Genomic DNA, 19,531 nt, shown 5'->3' on the forward strand with positions numbered 1-19,531 from the left:
GTTGTTGGTGGTGGTGGTAGTGTCTTTATTTTGGACATTATTACTATTCTTGCTTTAAAATGCCTTTTATGCTTACCATCACAATTACCTTTTCTGGAATTCTTGATTCCTCCTCATACTTCTGCGCTTCCTTTGGGATCATCTTTAGCCTGCGGAATTTCCTTGAGTATATCTTGTAGTCCAGAAGCGCTGATCATCTATTTGCTCAGGTTTTTTCAGCTTTGGCTTCTCAGAGAACATTTCTTTATGCCTTTTTTAAAAATTAAACTTTTTATATTGAGATCATGTAAGAAAGAGTACAGAGGAATCCCGTGTAGCTTTTCCCAAGTTTGGTCCACTGTAAGATTTGGTAAAACTATGGTACTGAAAACCCAAGATTTTCATCAAGATCTATCCACTCTGGCTAGATATGGGCTTCAGCATCTCTCCAGCCGTATACGGATTCTGAAATCTCTGCTCAGCAACTTGCCTCCCAGTGGCTGAGATCCTTGAAGTTCTACCCTCAAGAGCTGGACAAAATTCAAGGTAAATATTATGCAGGTTTTGGGGGCTTTGTTTTTTTAAAGCTTCCTCTTCTCTTACCCTGTAGACTTCAATCACTGTGGCAACCATTAATGCTATTCTCTGTTTCCTCTATCCAGTGAGCTAGAAAAAGGTGGAGTCACAGATAACAGGAGGCTAGATTGTGTTGGCCATTTTAAGTTGTCGTGGGTCATTCAAAAAAATTGTTTTAATGTTTATTTTTGAGAGACAGAGGGAGAGAGAGAGTGGGGGAGGGTCAGAGAGAGAGGGAAACACAGAATTCAAAGCAGGCTCCAGGCTCTGGGCTTTCAGCACAGAGCCTGACACGGGTCTCGAACCCATGGACCGTGAGATCGTGACCTGAACCAAAGTCAGACGCTTAACCAACTGAGCCACCCAGGAGCCCCAAATTGTTGTGGGCCATTGTAATACTCAATTTCATAAGTAATCAACAGTATAAATGGCATAACATTGTACATAATATTTTCTGATAATTGAAAATTTTATCAGTGGTTAATTATCCTTCCCATTCATTTGTAGCTTTCTTTTTTTCTTGATTAGACTCAGCCAGTTAATTTTTTTGGTTTTCCAAAGTCTTAGTTCTTAGTTTTATGAATCAATGCCTTTAAAAAAGATTATCTTCCATTAATTTCTAGGTTTAACTTTATTAAATGGGTGTTCAATTTGCGGGGCACCTATTGAGATAATTAGATTGAGTTTTTCCTTTAATATATTAATGCAATGGGTTACTTTAATAGATCTTTAAAGCTTCAGTCATCCTACATTTGTAGGATAAAACTATCTTGATTATGGTTCATCACTATTTTTAATATTTTTAAAATTAAAAATATAATTTTTAATTATAGTTAGGACTTTTGTACATCTGTATGCAGGTGATATTGGCTTATTATTATTATCTTCTTGTGCTGTACTTGTCAGCACTGAGCCCAATGCAGGGCTCGAACTCACGAACCGTGAGATCATGACCTGAGCTGAAGTCAGACGCTTACCGACTGAGCCACCCAGGCACTCCTAAAATCATCATTTTAAATCTAGGCTTCAAATTTATTGGCATAACATTGTACGTAATATTTTCTGATAATTGAAAATTTTTATCAGTGTTTAATTATCCTTCCCATTCATTTGTAGCTTTCTTTTTTTTCTTGATTAGACTCAGCCAGTTAATTTTTTTGGTTTTCCAAAGTCTTAGTTCTTAGTTTTATGAATCAATGCCTTTAAAAAATATTATCTTCCATTAATTTCTGGGTTTAACTTTATTAATTCTTTCTGCTTTATTTGGTTTCTTGATTTTAACTTTTCTCGATTTTTAATTAGTTCAAGTATCAAAATAATTTGTTATTTGCACATTGATTTCTTCTTTTATCTTAGTTTTTTTTTTTTTTTTTTGGTCTGAAATGCATTTAAATTACTGGCTGCATATTTTTTTGCGGGTAGAGGAGTGCTGTAGTGGACACCATGATGTGCCAACCAATTACCAAGACGTTCATTCTCCCCGGCACAAGGGATGTTGGTTGCTCATGGTTCACAGCAGAGTCTTTAATTATTGACCTCCGGCAAAGGAAGCTGTTCACCCAAAGTCACACCCCTTCCCAGGCCAGCTCACATCCCAGTGACTGTCAGTGAGGGGTAAAAAGGCCTGGACTTCTTGCATCAATTTGGTCCAACCTGAAGAGGCAACCCCAGATGCAGAGCTCTCTGTAGGCTTGGCTGAGACCTCTGTTATTTCTGCAGGGACTTTCAACCTCTCTCTCAGCCCAGTCCTACTTCCCTTACTCTCACAGGTGTTGCTCCCAAGGGTCCTACCTAAAACCCTTCTGGACAGACACCCATGTCAAGACTGTTTCCTGTGGAACCTGACCTCTTAACAGGGCTATCTTTTGGTTGTTATTTCTAATGTAATTTTCAGTAATGAATTTTTCTCATGCATTTGTATGGGAGTTTCTATACCTAGCAGTGGAATCACCAGATTAAAGCAAATATGTATCTCCAACTTTACTGGATATTGCTAACTAGTTCTCAGCTGTGCACTTCACAGCTTTGTTAATATTTTACTTTCCCATCCCTTTCCTGGGTTACCTGTATGTTACAGGTAGGTTTCAAAAAAAGCTCACTTAGTAAGTCTCCAGCTTTTGATAGATTAGTTCGAGATGTTCACTTTGATTATTAATATCATTTTTCTTAAAGAGGTCTAGTTAAATGACCTAGATAGTTCAAAATCTAGAACCAGGGGTCAGAAACTTGGACTCTCATCCCCATTTTGCCCAGGATCAACTCCATGGACTAGAGAGTTATTTATTCTCTCTGAAGTTCATTCTTCTCATCTTTTCAATATGGCAGTTGGACTAAGAGAATCTCGTGGGTCCCAACCACTCTGACAGTAGATGATTCCCAGGGTTTCATCCCAACCCCTTGCTGCACTACTGCCTACCTTGAAGTCATACCTTAGGGACCATCCTCTCTCTTCTTAGAAGAAGATGAAATCTTTTGCTTATCATGGTGATTAGGGGCTTGGGGCTAGCTTAGGATGGGAGAATGCCCAGAAATTGGAACCAGATAGACTGGCATGGATTTCTTATTGATACTATTTTGGTAACTGTGGGAATAAAAGCTGACCGAAACTCTGTCTCTCCCCTCCAAGCACATTGTCTGTGACAACATCTGGCACATCAAGGGGGCATGCTCCAGACAGAGTGCTCTAGGTGTGGCCAGGAATAAAGTTGCCAGTCTTGGGGTGCCCAAGGAGACCTTATTGAGGAGATGGAGTTCAAGGTGGCACCAGAAAAGGGACACCTGGGTGGCTCAGTCAGTTAAGCATCCGACTCTTGGTTTCGACTCAGGTCATGATCTCACAACTTGTGGGATCCAGCCGCGTGTCAGGCTCTGCACTGACAGCGTGAAGCCTGCTTGGGGTTCTCTGTCTCCCTCCCTCTCTATCTGCCCGTCCCCTGCTCATCTTCTCTCTCTTTCTCTCTCTCAAAAATAAATAAACATTAAAAAAAAAAAAAAAAGATGGCACCAGAAGAACAGCAAAGAGAAGGAGGGGGGGATGAGTTGATAACACCAATTCCACTTTTGGTTGTATGTTTCATGCTTCTTTGCGTGGAGAAATGAATAGAAGCTAAAATCACAGTCAGTTCTTCAAGATACTCCAAATCCCTTGAATCTGCTCCAGGCAAAGTCTAATGGCATCCTTATGTATCTTTATCACCTTATATTTTTCTGGTCCATAGTCTTAGGGTCTTTTCTCCTGAGAGTTTGGGGGAAGAGATAAGAATGTAAAGAGGGGGCAGCTGAGTGATTTTCCCTGACAGGCAGGTCATTGGTTTCTTATGAGAAGATGCCCCCTACGCCATGAAAATAAATGACCATGTGTCCTGTCTATAGACTGGAAGAAATGAGTCCACAAATTTAATAGAAAGCAGTCCCAAGACCCTTAAGGAAATGAATCAAAACCTATCATTTTCTTTTATTTTTTAAGTGTTTTCTTTTTTTTTTTTTTTTACTAGTCTCTTTTAGACTTTTGTTTTTACTGTTGTATATGTGAGTGTGAAACTCCATATTGGCATCAGAATTGATTGCCTCTGGGCAAATGTCTGTGTGCCTAGAGCCTACTGATAAAGAGGCAGGAGAAGGAAGTAGAGATACTAGGAATTGATGAAGGAACATATGGGAAGAATCAATATAAATTATACCCACTGAATTGGAATTCCAGTGACCAAGCAATGTTTAAACAAAATGGCTGGTGAGTTTTCATCTCTGATGGAAATGTCATCCAATAGTTCCCCTTCTGGGAGTAATGCCACAAACAATTATAGAAAATTGACTTTATACCTGAATTCCCAAATGAAAGGGAAAAGTTCCAGGCACCTGAATTCTCAAATAAACACAAAAATACTCAGATGAAATGATCTGGAACAATGTATCAGCAAATTATGTTCTTTGAGGCAATATATCAACATGTGCAAAAGTTCGTATATAGATGGAACCCGAGGGCAGGGACCAATCTGGATGGGGTTAATCAAGGAAGATCTTGGTAAAGATGAATTTTACTTGTGGTTCAATTTTTTATTTTTATTTTAGGCAAGTGGAGATACAGATTGGGGGTTAAGGATGGAAGTCAATTCCAAGTGGTGGGATCTGTTCCCTTCGGAGGTGGTTACAGACCACGGAGATCCCAAATGATTGCCTTCCCATCTCCATCTACCTGAGTTCCCTGCACCAAGAGCCTGTAGGTCACAGGAAGGGAGAACAGACTCTAGGTTATTCTTTCCTGAAGCCCAACTCCATGTGAGTTGGTGAACAAAGCCTCTTGGTGCCCTCTCCCGCATTTGTTTCCCCAAAGATTTATATTTCATTCCCATCATTAACATATCAATGCCACCAATATGCATACATTTTCATTAAATTGCTTTTGGTTGGAATAGCTAACATGCCCTTGTAATGCCATTAAATGTGAACAATTATGAAGAAAGAGAACACTCTATTTGTTCTCTCTTTCAAGACCTGAAACTAGATTACCTTGTTCTCCTAACAGGTGAAAATCCTTTTGCCCAACAAATTAGACATGGACAAATTGCTCCCATTTTAGGCTATTTTGAAAGCCTTCCCCCTCTGTTACCTTTCCCATTCATTTGTATTTGAGGTGCAATGTTAATTCTTGATCATAGGCACTAAATGAAGGGAACTGTATCACGAGTAATAGAAAATGACACATAATCTAAAAGACATTTTCATTTGGCTTTGGAATATAGATATATACTTACCTTTGAATAGGGGGATGTTTGACATTCCAGAAATTTATTTCAAACCAAATTAGGAAGCCAAACTGGGAAGACTTCATGTCCCTAGAACTAAGAGGCTATGTCCAATTTCTAATCCTGCCAACCCCAATTAATTCTACCTTGCAACTCACTTCAAGCTGTGGAAAAGCATGAAGGACTCTCAGGTTCATTGACATTTTGTTTTCTGCCAATCCTGTGCTGAGGCAAGAAAGGAGTTAAATAGACCAATCAGTAGTTTCCTGAAGTAAACAGAGAGACTTGAGAAATCAACAGAACTCTGGTTAATACTGTTAAAAGATAAACTGAGGCATATTAAGATTTTTGAGTTTATTTGAACAAAAATTGATTCAAATTGGGCAGCATCCAATCTAGCAGACAGAAAGGGGCTCTGAGGAGCTGTACAAAATGAAAGTCTTATAGGTAGAAGGGAACGGATACAAGGAAGTTAGACGAAGCAAAAAAGAGGATTGGTTATTTCCAGGTTACTTTCCTTTAGGGGATGGCAGGTGTATCAGGCAGATTATCCCACCAGTGCCAATCAGGTGATTCTTGATTGACTGCTTTAAGATTCCATTTCTGAGAGAAGCAAACCTATAAATAAGTCTTAGTTTGGTGATGTGGGGCTTAGCATAAGTGACTCCATTTTGGGACTGCTGCCTTATTTGTTAAAAGTACAAATTCAAGAATTAGTCTACAAGGAGCACATGTGTTGATTTGCAACCCTCTCAGGAACTTCCCAGCTGTAAACTGAAACCAAGTTCCCTCACTTGGAGGGAAAGGAAAAAACGGAAGAGAAGACAGGCCACTCTAGGTTGGTAGGTGGTGGTTTTAATAAGCTAAGGGAACTTTCTTGGGTGGCAGCGAGACAAATGGATCCCTGCACCTGCTTGCCAAATCTTCAAAGTTTATGAAGAGACCTTATGTTTACTGTGCAGGAGTTCCAACACCACATCACCAACTCAAGTCTGTGCCCTTGGAGCAGCCTCTGGAATGAGAAAGGCAAGTGGAACCACATTCCAAACACAGGGGATGGGGTGAGGAGCCTCTGAGTGCTGGGTCCAGCTCACGGGTCAATCGGTGGTCACGTCTTCTCGATGATCCTCTGGAGTTCTAATATAGCCACTTTCCAAATAGGGCACAGAAGGGGTTAATCTACATCAACACATTAAGTTTATTATGCACCAGACACTCTGATTGTTATAATGGATAGAAGATTAAGAAACAATCAGGCAGACAAACATCTTGTTATGCCCATGAAGACTTAACTGATCTAGCTCATCTGTGCCTGCCCCACCGGTTGTCTCTCGTTTTCTAAAACATGCCAGGTCTTTCTGGACTTAGCACCTTGTACACTTGGATCCTGCTGCCCCTGCTGGAGTCTCCCATCTCTCTTCACACAGGCGACTCCTTCTCTTCTTATAGCCCAAGTACAGCCACCTCAGCGATGCCTTCGCAGCCTCCCTTCCTTGACTACATGGCCTTTTGTGACTCTCTGTCTTAGCAGCCCCTCCTCTTGTGTCTGTTTGTTTCCTTCTGTCTCTGTCCTTTACTAGAATAGAGTGTGAGTGTTAGGCAGGGAGGGGCTTTCCGGCCGGAAGCTGCACCTTCAGCTCCAGGCACCCGGCCTGGCTCAGAGAGACGTACAGACGTATTTTTGAGTCAAATAAAGAATGCTGAATAAGACCTGATGTGGAAGGGCTCATGGCCTAGGGCTGAGTGGTAGAACCCGAAAACCAATTACTGTCAGTTATTTTAAAAGTTACTACGAGCTGAGGGGTGCGTGGGTGGCTCAGTCGGTTGACCATCCCACTTCGACTCAGGTTGTGATCTCATGGTTCGTGGGTTCAAGCCCGCATCTGGCTCTCTGTTGTCAGCACGAAGCCCGCTTTGGATCCTCTGTCCCCCTCTTTCTCTGCACTTCTCCGGCTCATGATTTTTTCTCTCAAAAATAAACATTAAAAATAGTTACTATTTGCTTAAAAAAATCATAGCCAATTTTAAGGATTTTTTTAGTTGCATTTTTTATTAGAAAAAGTTTCAAATCTTCTTTCATTTATATTCCCACCCACAATTCTCTCTCCATTATCCACAAATTCCAGACATCACACAGGGACCAGGGCTAGGGAAAGGCAAGTGAGGCGTCTAGCGGGCAGCACTGGAGGGGCCAGCACTGGAGGGGCCCTCAGTCCTAGTCCTGCATCATCATTTCACCAGCAAATATTTTAGGATGTACGTGTCCGTATGAGTCAAAACTCTTTAACTGAAAAAAAAAAAAAAAAACGGGGCGCCTGGGTGGCTCAGTTGGTTGACTTTGGCTCAGGTGGTGATCTCATGGTTCAGTGGGTTTCAAGCCCCACATCAGCCTCTGTGCTGACTGCTTGGAGCCTGGAGCCTGCTTCGGATTCTGTGTGTGTGTCTCTCTCTCTTCCCCCTCCCCCCCCCCACTCGCACCCTATCTCTCTCTCTCTCTCTCAAAAATAAATTAACATTAAAAAAAATTAAAAAACAAAACCCCAGGTAAGTATGTTACTATGATCACACTTAAAAATAACAATCCCTTAATATCATCCATCAAACATCTAGGCTGTGTGCAAATTTCTCTCATTATTTCATACTATTTTTTAAGGTTGATTTGTTTGAAGGAGCGTTGAAACAAAGTCCACACATTGCACTTGGTCGATACAGCGTAAAGAACGTTTCTTGTAATCTGTTGGTTTCTCCATTCCTTTTTTTATTGCTATTTTTTTATTTTGCCTGCAATTTATGGCTTAAAAGAAAAACAGGTGATTTGCCCCGTAAAGTTTCTTTCTTAATTTTCTTAATTTTGCACATTCTTAATTTTGCAAATCATCTGTGTGATCTCATTGCATATGTTCTTCTGCCTCCAGTAGGTTCTGGAAACTAGTAATTAGATCTAGTGGCTTGAGCAGTGTCTTAGTCCGTTCAGGCTGCCGTGATGAAGTACCACAGACTGGGTGGCATATGCACAGACATGTATTTCTCGCAGTTCTGGAGGCTGGAAGTCCAAGATCAAGGTGCCAGCACGGTCAGGTTCTGGTGGAAGTCCTCTTCTATTTGCAGACTGCTGACTTCTTGCTGTATCCTTGAATGGCAGAAAGAGTTGGCTAGCTCTAGCCTCTTCCCATAAGGCATTCATGCCATCCAGGAGGACTCCACCCCATGACCTAATTACCCCCTAAAGGCCCCACCTCCAGATACCATCATGTCGGGGATTAGAATTTCAACTTGCAAATGTGGGGAGAACAGAAACATTTAGTCCGTTGCAACCAGATTCAATGTTTTTGCAAGGATACTTCGTGGATAATGTTCTGTCTGTCCACACAGAGGCACGTAATATCTGGTCATCTTGGGTTTTGTGATGTTAGTAGCCATCGAAGATCATTGCCTAGATTTGTTACTTATTAGAGTTACAAAATAGTGATACTCAGATTTTACTATTCTTCCTTTATTTGTCAGCTGGAATACTTCTATAAAGGGGAATTTCTTCCCATCAACTATTTGTTTGTTTTCAGATACAGCTCACACAGAAAAGGCAGATAAGTGTGTGATTCTTTCCCTTTATGTGCAGCTTTCAGAGTAATGAGTCAATTTTCCCTTATTCTCCAAAGATGACCGATGAGGTGGTGATGGTGATGTTGTTTTGTATCATCAGGAAATCATGGACTTATAATATATTTGATGCATTTCAAGAAAGTTATCCAAACTTTTTGCAGTCGGAACCCCTTAAAGTTGACACTTGAATCCTTTTGATGAGACCTAGTAGTCTTGCTGGTTGCCTGTTATGACTAGATACTCCAGGCTCATTTTGCATATTTCACGCCCCAGATCTAGAATCGGCCACTCAACCAAGGAGCCCAGATTTTACAATCTTAAAGTCCAGAATTTCAAATGTCCGCCTCTATTATTAAATATTCACTTGTTACAGGAATATAGTTAATGATTCTTGACAGTTCAAGGCATGGAACCAGTAGGAGGGAAGCCAGTTAGGGCTGAGGTGAGTAGAAAGAAGAGAAAGAAGACATCTATTCCAATTCCTCCCTCTGCTTCCTCCCATCTTTCCTATCCTTCCTACGTCAAATTTCTGAGCATCAAGAAAAGCCAAATGTTGCCTTTTTATAAGTGGGTCTACAGATGTAGTTGGGGTAGGAATAAATTTGGGCGTAAAGAATTGATTAAGGGACTACTAGGAGTAAAATACATTGTTCCTGTTTAAAAAATTTTTTCAAAATATTTGTCTATTTTTGAGAGAGCGAGACAGAGCAGGAGCAGGGAAGGGGCAGAGAGAGAGGGAAACACAGAATCCGAAGCAGGCTCCAGGCTCTGAGCTGTCAGCACAGAGCCCGATGCGGGTCTCGCTCACGAACCTTGAGATCATGACCTGAGCCGCAGTCGGATGCTTAACCGACTGAGCCACCCAGGCGCCCCTATTTTTCCTTTTGAAAAACAAAGCATTCTTCTTTCTTTCTTTACCTGTCTTCATGGACAATGGGTAGTAGTCTTTGATACCAAGGAAGGAACGCAAAAGTTTGGTTCCAAGTACAAGAAATCAGAAACTGGAGATGGTGAGGGGTAGCACCGGGTTTTCTCAGGCCTGCCTCCACCCAGGGCACAGGAAATGAGAGCCAGAGCCATTGTTCTCCATCTGGACCCGGAGCTGAAGATGGGGTCTCCAGTGGATCCAGAAGAACTTGGGGCCCTCCCGTTCCTTCTGCTCTGTGAGTGTGTCTGTGCCACAGCTCTCTGGGATGCCATTACCCATGGGGTCAGGAGCAGTGTTTCAGATGGGCAGAAAACCACCACTTCGTCAAGCCACCTGGAATTATTTTTGTTATTGTTTCAGGGGAAAGCCATAATAGCATTTTTGCGAGTGGAGCGGTTGCTTGCTTTATTGTTACCTGATATTTCTTAGTTGATGTATATTTTTTTCCAGGATACATTTCCACAAGACTCATTGTGCAGGGGGAAACACAGTTGAAATCAATTGCTAATTAAATTTGTGTCTAAATTAATAAATCTCAACTATTCAGATCATATCTGTCTGAATAACTTCTATTATGGTGAACGTAATTGTTAGATTCAGCATTTAATGAACCGTATTGTTAGGTGAAATTCTTATGACAATTGGGACTAACAGAATATATTAACCTTTATTCTTCCCAGCTTGACATTACATTGGACCATGTTAACATGAAAGCACCTGGAAAAGTTTCATCATTAAGTATCCATGGTGACTCTGCTGGCCTTCTGATGGAGCTTGTGAGGCTTTGGGAAATTAGTAATATTTGATATTTGTCAGTGAGTGTCCTTATCTACAACCAGTTTTTAGGGCGTTTGATTCTGTGTGTGCCTGTCTTCATAAGATGGAAAGTGTACCAAGGTCAAGAGCTGGAAAGCCCCCGTCCAAAGTCAACAACATGTTTGGAACACCCATCTATAAGGTGCTCTGGGTTTGGGGCCCTGGGACAGGCATGTAGTGGGGTGGTGAGAGAAATAAACATGACTCTTTTCCTAGGGGTATACATAGTCTAATGCAGACAACAGGAGAGCTTGCTAAGAAACTATAAAGAAAGCTCATTCCAAAGAAATCTAAGTATATTTAACTAGAAGCAGTTTTGTGGACCTATATCAAGCTGTGGCTCTAAAGTTCTATGATTGCATTCCTAGAGAATATATCAAAATTTATAATTTATTTATCCTTTTGAATGTTATCTCCTTCAAAATATCAGCATGTCAGCCTGGAAACCTCTTCTAATGAACTTTGTTTTGGGAGGTATCTTTAGGGTTTGGCATCTGCCATTTAAAAAAAAATTTTTTTTAACGTTTGTTTATTTTTGAGAGAGACACAGAGTGTGAGCGGGAGAGGGGCAGAGAGAGAGGGAGACACAGAATCCGAAGCAGGCTCCAGGCTCTGAGCCGTCAGCGCAGTGCTTGATGCGGGGCTTGAACTCGTGAACGGTGAGCTCAGACCTGAGCCGGAGTCGGATGCTTAACCAACTGAGCCACCCAGGCGCCCCTGGCATCTGCCATTTTTTAAATGCTCAGGGTGGAGCATCTGTTCTGCCTTTATAACTAGGAAAATAACCCCAGTTTACAGAACTGAGAAATACTGGGCGATGTTACAATTAAAGGGTGAAAGTTAGCCTCTCACGTCTACCCCTAACACCAATCAGTCTGGCAATGACAACAGGCAGGGCTAACCAGCCTTTCTGTGATGCTCAAAGTCAGGCCTGTTAGTCAGGGTCAGAGCTCACTTTCTCTGGTTGATTATAGACCAGCCCTTTGTGCAAAATCCTGTCACTGAACAGTAGCCAGGGGCCTTTAGGTTTTACAGTAACTGTAAAACTGACCCCAATACACAACGGAAGGTACAGGTACTTCCCCTCACTCTAGTCCCTGGCTTCCTTTTCCTGCCTGTTTGAGGGGGCAGGATGGAGTGGGAGAATATACTCCCCAGCATCATCTGCTGAAGTCACTCAGAGTGACACCCACCTCCACTTTTCTGTTGTTTGTTTTGCTAAAAGTAATAAGCCTCTTGTAAGGAACGTGTGGTTGGGATTACTACTTTTGCTTTAAGCAAGTGCCTAAGAGAAAAACTTCAACCCCGGTGGTCTATAGTGGAAGGACAGGACACACACTAAGCCCTGAAGACCACGGTCCCCCCCGCCTCACGTCCAACAGTCTGGGGTGTGTGCGTGTGTCCGTATTTGATTTACACGTGCCACTTGGACTTTTAATCATCTGCTCCATTTGGCCATTTTAGACTCTGGTCTAAAACACAGAAATCTTCCCAAACTGATCAGGATTAACGCTGGGAAATTTTCACAGAGAATATCCAAGAGTTCTGAAGAATCAGACCGACAGGGTTTAGCAGAAAGCAGTGAGGAGGGCAGCTCAGAGGGAGAGGCAGAGAAGGGGATCTGCCCGAGTGGAGAGTGAGGGCGTCACTGGCCCCAGGTGTACCCTGAGGTTCCCAGGTAGCGGCTGTCAGCCCCCTATCTAGAATCCTGCACTCCCCTCCCTCTCCTTAAGGCAGTTAGGAGAGAGGCTTCTTCTCCAAAGTTGGTCTTCCAGAGTGTTCTTTTCTCTCCCTCTGTTATCCCCTGTTCTCCTTCCAAGCAGTCTGTCCCCAGGCCTCTAATTTTAGCCCAACTGTTACTGGGCTCAGGGTGGACAGAGCAAACTGCTCCTGTCGGTCTGCCTGTGGGTGCTTGGTGGATGTCAGCCGCTAGCGGGGGTCTCCTTGGCCCGGGGCCCAGTCCGAGCAGACCAGAGCTTGGAGACTGGCAGCAGCAGGGACCTGGAGCTTGTGAACAGGTGCTCTAATCCCCTTGTGAAGGTGGTTTCTGAGAGTGGACACAAGGATAGTTCATATGGCTCGTTAGGGGAGCGGGAGAAAGGACAAGGGAAAATCTGTTCTTGAAAACAGAACATGCAGGTTTGCAGATGATGTGTTTCCAGCTGCTTTTTCAGAACCATCGGAGACGGCATGTAGAAGGTGGTAAAATGAGGTATAATTTATCAAGCAGGCGAAAGGGGATCCAGGACATGGTAGGTATTTCCGTTTGGGTGCAGAAATATTTAGTTTTGAAATTATTAAACAACATCATCATCTCCTTGGCGATTTTGTCCTTTCGGTAATCTGAGCAGAGCACATATGTATTTGTGTCTGCAAATTACTTTGGAAAATGCATATTATTTACTTGTTCTGAAGAGGCTCTTAGGCTCTGTTGTCTAAATAGGAAATTTGGATCTAATAAAATGGGGCTATTATAGACTCCCAGACAAATAATAACAGAGGCTAATACCTTTAAAAATTCAAAATTAAAAAAAAAAAGGTCATTTTGATTAGATGTCAGGACAAAATTCAGTATAAACCTCTACAACTCATTTTTTTCTTCCTCGGTTCTCTCCGTTTTAACACAGTCAGGGCAAATCCCTGGGTAAGAGAAAGTTTCTTCTTGCTCTCTGAGAAACAGCTGAGGCTATAAGCCTCAGCACCAAGAATGTCTCCTGTCACTGGGGCCCCTTGGGCTCTGGGAAAAGGAGTAACTGGATATGTTCTACACAGATTCTAGATGCATACAAGCTAGTGGAGGAAGTGAGTAGGGGTGTGGTGTCTGACTGGACATTTTACTGGATGGGGACCTTGGGAAAGGTCAGGTCCCCATCATCTTGGGTGAAGTGCTTACCTCTACACTGTCAGGTCCCTTGAGGCAGGCACGCGATGCCTTTGAACTGCACAGAGTTTCTGCCCTGGGGCCCATTTCACCAATCACAAACTTTGGTGCAATTTCTCAAATATAGTGACCAGTTTACCTTGGGGATCTAGAATCTTGACTTTTCTTTGTTCATCTCCCCTTTCAAAGGCATCTTAACCAAGATGGGCTTTAGGACTGCCTTGGCATGTAATCTTTTTTCTTCCTTTGAACTCCTATGGTAATGACATTCCTACAGCTTGGTTTCATACTGTGCCCTGATGTTCTCTTACCTGAACCTCAGGTTTGTTATCTGGACAATAAGCAGAGGTAACCTTTCTTTTCCTGAGATATCTTATGCAGAATTTCGATGGATAGAATATATACTAATAAGAGCTGCCTTGTTAGAATCCATGAGGAGCCCCACTGACCCTTCTCTACTTGCCTCTTCCTCAGTTCCTTGGTGGTGCTCAAAGCCCACAGGGACATGATGGTCCAGGGTTCCGCTGGTCACTGTTTGAGTCCCAGCACGGAATGACTTCTAAGACTTTCCCGCTCTGGGGTTTGGAGGTTCCAGGCATTTCATGGGTCAGTGGCCATCTCCAGTGTTGGCTTTAGTATACATGAAGAAGAGAAGAGGATTAGGCCATTGACGTTTGCCCCTCCTACTCATTTATTTGCCCTCTTCAGATGGAAAGGTTTGACGACTTGGGGGTCTCCCAAGTCAGTCTCCTGGAACTCTGATATATTTGGGAGGATCTTCTCCCACCGTGGAGTGGCGTACCCCAGTTGATTTGAGTGTCCTGGGGCAATACTTGTACTGTTTTCCTTAAGAGGAACCAATGCCTTAATCTGCGCCATATACCTGTGGAGCACAGTGGCTGGTGCTGGGGGTGTAAGGATCTGCTTTGAGAGGTGTCAGGAGCCGAAATAGAAGCCCTCAGGAAATACCCAGCAAAGGGACAGGCCTCACTTTCTGGAAACTTCCTGGGTTGTAAATCTCCGGCTTCCTTCTTGGAGAATCAGAAAGATCAGTATTTACTGTGAGGCTCTTGGCTGGGGCTTGGCTTCTTCCACAGCCTCCCTGCATGGCCCCCCTGGTCACATGACGTGCTGGCTGCTTTCTTCTGGAGCCCTTGGTTTCCTAAATGATAATGGATGAAAGATCAAATCTGTCCCACACAGGTAATCTTTGCCATCTTAATATTTGTTAAGCTTTTTGATTTACTGAAGAGTTAAAGTCACGTCAGGTCACAAAACTGCACATTAGATCTGCTTCATGAAACACTCTGAGCGAATGGTTTAACTCATTTATTTCACCATCTTTAAACCAATGTAGCAGAAGAATTGCACCTCCCCTTTATAAATCTTCCCATTTATTTCTGACTCAGGTTTATGGGAGGGTACAGACCTAGACTGTGCTGGGGTTTTACGTATGGCCGTGGAAACCTGACATGTACTGCTCATAATGGTGAGCAAATGCAGCTCACATATGTTAAATTAGCCAGAGAAGAATTTCATCTAGAAAGCCTGAGGCATGTGCTCTGCTGATAGGACTTCCCTTTGGCTTCTGAGATTCCTCAGTTCCTTACTTTCTTCTCTTCTCTGCTGCCCCTCTTTTTTTTACCCACCGCCCCCCCCCCCCAACATTTGCCTCTTTTACTCCAGAAGTTCAACTGATTTGGAGAGGAATTTAACCAGCAAAGGCTTTACAGTGAATCATTGCAAGTCCCTCTAAAAGAGAAGGTTGAGAGACAGTGAAATGTGACTTGATGTAAATTAGATTAAGAAGAATCCAGTGGTGATATTTTCCCCCAATCAATTCAGTCCCTTACTCCTCAGAAAGGGAATTTCTAAAAAGGTACGTGACTGTTCTAGGCATCTTTAGCAATCCTGTGGGACAGTTGCCCTCAAGATAGATCTGAGCGTTGTGCTGAGTGACTTCTTCAAGGTGTTGAGATTGGCAAGGGGGCATCCCTTCCCTGGAAACCTGACTCCTTCCTAATGTGATCTCACTGAGGGCTGGGACACTAGGCTTCTCATATCTCTATTTTCTAGAGATTTCAAGTTTTATCTGTGGTCTGATACAGAATCAATTTTTAAAAAATGTTCCAAGGATATTTGAAAATAATTTCAAATACATAATTCAAAATATGCACTATGTTTTATATTACAAAGTTCAAAACACATTTATTAAATCAAGCTGGCAATGGTTCCTTCATATCTGTTATATCCTTATTTATTTTTTATCTATTTCATCTATTGATTTTTTGAAAGGCAAGTGAAAATCTCCACCATGATTGAGGTTTTCTTGGTGTTTCCTTGTGTTTCTAATTGACTTTACTTGATAAATGTTTCTGATATACTTTTTGGAAGTCTAAATATTTATGATGGTTTTATCTCCTTTGTGAATTGTACCTTTATCACCATAAAATATTCATCTTTATTTTCTTTAATTTATATCTACACATTTCTAATTATTATTTTCTTTAGAATGCCTTATTTGAAAATTACAAATAAACCAAAAGAAAACTGTAAATGATAATATGGTAAAACCTCGATGCTCACTACCCCAAATGAACAAATGTTAACTTTTTCATGTGTACTTCACATTTAAAAAAATTGATAGACTTCATTTTTCAGAGCAGTTTTAGGTTCATAGCAAAATTGAACAGGAATTACAGAGAGTTTCTAAATTGCTCGCCCCAAATACAACACAGCCTTTCTTACCATCAACATCCTGCACCAGAGTGGTATATTTGTTACAATCAGTGAACCAACATTGCCATACCATTATTAGCCAAAGTCCATAGTTTACATTAGGGTTCAGTTTTGGTACATTCTATGGGTTTGGAAAAATGAATAATGACATGTATTCAACCTGATAGTATCATACAAAGTTTCACTGCCCTGAAAACTCTTCTGTGTTCTGTTTATTCATTACTCCCACCTCCCTAATCCTTGAGAACACTGATCTTTTTACTGTCTCTATGATTTTGGCTTTTACAGAATGTCATATAGCTGGAATCAGACAGTATTGCAGCCTTTTCAGGTTTGCTTCTTTCTCTTAGTAAGAGCATCTAGCTTCCTTCGTGTCTTTTTATGGATTGACTAGTATTCTATTGTTTGACGTACCAGTTTACTTATCCATTCATCTCCTGAAGTCCATTTTGGTTGCTTCCAAGTTTTGCAATCTTGGATGAAGCCGCTATCAACTTCCGTGTGCATGTTTTGGGGTAGACATAGTTTTCAATTCATTTGGGTAAATACCGAGGAGTGTGATTGCTGCGTAATACAGTAAGAGTATGTTTAGTTTTGTAAGAAGGTGTCACACTGTCTCCCAGGGTGGCTGTACCATTTTTTATTCTGTCCATCACTGAACGAGAGTTCCGTTGCTGCAAATTTTGCCAGCATTTGGTGTGTTCAGTGATTTGGATTTTGACCATTCTAGTAGGTGTATATAACAGCATCTCATGGTTGTTTTAATTTGCAATTCCCTAATGATGTATGATATTGAGCATCTTATGTTTATTTGCCATCAGCGTATCTTCTTTGGTGAAGCGTCAGGTTAGGTCTTTTGCCCACTTTTTAATTGGGTTGTCTGTTTTCTTATGATTGAGTTGTAAGTGTTCATATGTATTTTGTATTACAGTTCTTTATCAGATATGTCTTTGGCAAATATTTTCTCCTAGTTTGTGATAGATTTGTTTTTAAAGAAATGTATTTAAATCTCCTGTATTTCCCTCTCTAGTCCAATTCCCTTCTATCCTTCCTCAAAGGAAACAATTATCAAGAAATCGGTGTGTATTTAGTCTAGACTCATGTATTTACTACATGTATTCATTAATGACACAGTAATGATTTGTGCATTTAAAATTTGTTTAAAAGCTCTCATACTGTACAAGATTTCCCCACCCCCATTCAATCTATGTTCCTTAAAAAACATCCACATTAATACATATAGATATGCTTATTCATTTTAACTAGTGTAGAGTATCCTATCACATGAATATATCACACATTTAATATCCATTCCCCTATGCCAGTCATTTGAATTATTTCTAACTTTTTGTTCTTATGAACAAAGCTCCAGTGTCTCATTGTGTTTGTGTGAAAGAGTTTCTCTGGTGTATGGAAGTGGAATTTCTGAGTTGTAGTATGTGCAGGATTTTTTTAAAGTCATATTAGATACTTGCTGTTCAATGTGATGATGTCAATATACACAAGGAATGTGTGAGGTTTTTATTTTTCCATATTTTTACCAATAATTGATGTGGTCAGAATTTAAAAATGTTGTCAGTTTAAAGAAGGGGAACTAGCATCGCACTGCTTTTTTTGTTTTTGTTTTTATTTTTTTGGTTTTTTAAACTGCATCTCCCTGATTATGCTTGAGGTGGAACACTCTGTATCCTTATTGGCCATTTTCTCATTTGCTTATTGCCTGTTCATACCCTTTACCCATTTTTATGGGATTGCTTATTTCTTATTCATTCTAGAAGACATTCACGTATTATGGATTTGAAGTCTTTGTTGGCAAAGATGATGTTTAAAATATTAAACAAAAAAATGAAACACCAGTACAGCATGAGCAATTACCAATCAAAATAGATGTCATCTTCAATTAGAACAAACTAAATTCATAAAGACATTACAAAAATTTTATTCAAAAATTATAGAGATTTATTCCTTTATATTTAGGTATTTAATTAGAATTTGTAATGAATATGATAGAGGATCAATTCTTTTTTGAATAAGAAAAGTCCATTGTCCCAACCTCATCTATTGAACAGTTAATTGTTTCTCTACTCATTTTTATGTGTCCTCCATGTTATAGAAAGGTATCATATATATTGGGTCTGTTTTTGGTATTTCTTGTTTGTTTAATTAATTTGTTTATCTCTCTGTCAATATCACACTTCTTAAATTAAACCACCACTTTAGAAAGAATTCTGGTTTTTCAGAGCAAATGTCCCTTCTTGTTCTTTTTCTGAAGTATCTTAGATATTTGTGCACATTTACTCTTCCATGGAAATTTTAGTTTCAGAACCTAAATATCCAGTAAACATTTTGTTGATATTTTGATTAGAATTACAGTGAACTTACAAAATAGTTAGGAGAACATTTTTATGGTATTGAATTTTTTTTTAATCCACAACATGATCTTTCCAACCATGTATTCAGGTTTCCTTTCCTGTTCTTTAATGATATTTTATGCATTTTTTCTTAAAGTTTCACATGTAGTTTGAAGTTTGATAGTAATCTATCAAGGTGGTTTGTTAAGGTGCCTTAAATTTTTGTAGCTGTCGTGAATTCTATTTTGTTTTCTGTATAGTTTCCAATTGGTTATCACCTGTATTTGAATGCTATCGATTTTTGTATGCTTATCATATATCTAGCAATCTTGATGTAGTTCTTACCAGTACTAATGGTTGATGTGCAAATAATGACAATTTTGTCTCATTCTTATCTTATTGCTTTGTCTAAGACATGGTATCAGGATAAACAGTCTCGTAGATCAGCAATGGAAAGAAATGTCCTTGATCTGGTCAAACGCATATATCACAAATTACAGCACATATCACATGTAATGGTAGAAGTTTAGATGGCAAGATTTCAGATGTTTCCCATTTTTAAATTGGAAGGAAAGGGATCCTCGCTTTTCTCCTACTAGTTTTTTTTTTTTTTTTTTGTAGATATGTTTTATCAGTTTAAGGGAATTTCTTTTTATTCCTAGATAGCTGAGAATCTTTCGTGAATGGTGTTTAATATTATTAAGTTAATGTTGTATTGTATGTGTTGAGATAAATGTATTTTTGTCCTTTAAACTGTTAGTGTGGGGTATTTCTTTAGAGGGGTCTGATGTTAAACCATCCTTTCATTTCTGGGATAAATATTTCTTTAAAATTAACACATTTTTTTTTACTAATGGCTTCGGCTTGTTAAATTTTATGTTTGATTTGTTCTCTATGCTCATTAGTGAGATAAGTTTGT

Source organism: Acinonyx jubatus, chromosome E4 (genome assembly GCF_027475565.1).
Source record: "Acinonyx jubatus isolate Ajub_Pintada_27869175 chromosome E4, VMU_Ajub_asm_v1.0, whole genome shotgun sequence".
Classification (NCBI taxonomy): domain Eukaryota; kingdom Metazoa; phylum Chordata; class Mammalia; order Carnivora; family Felidae; genus Acinonyx; species Acinonyx jubatus.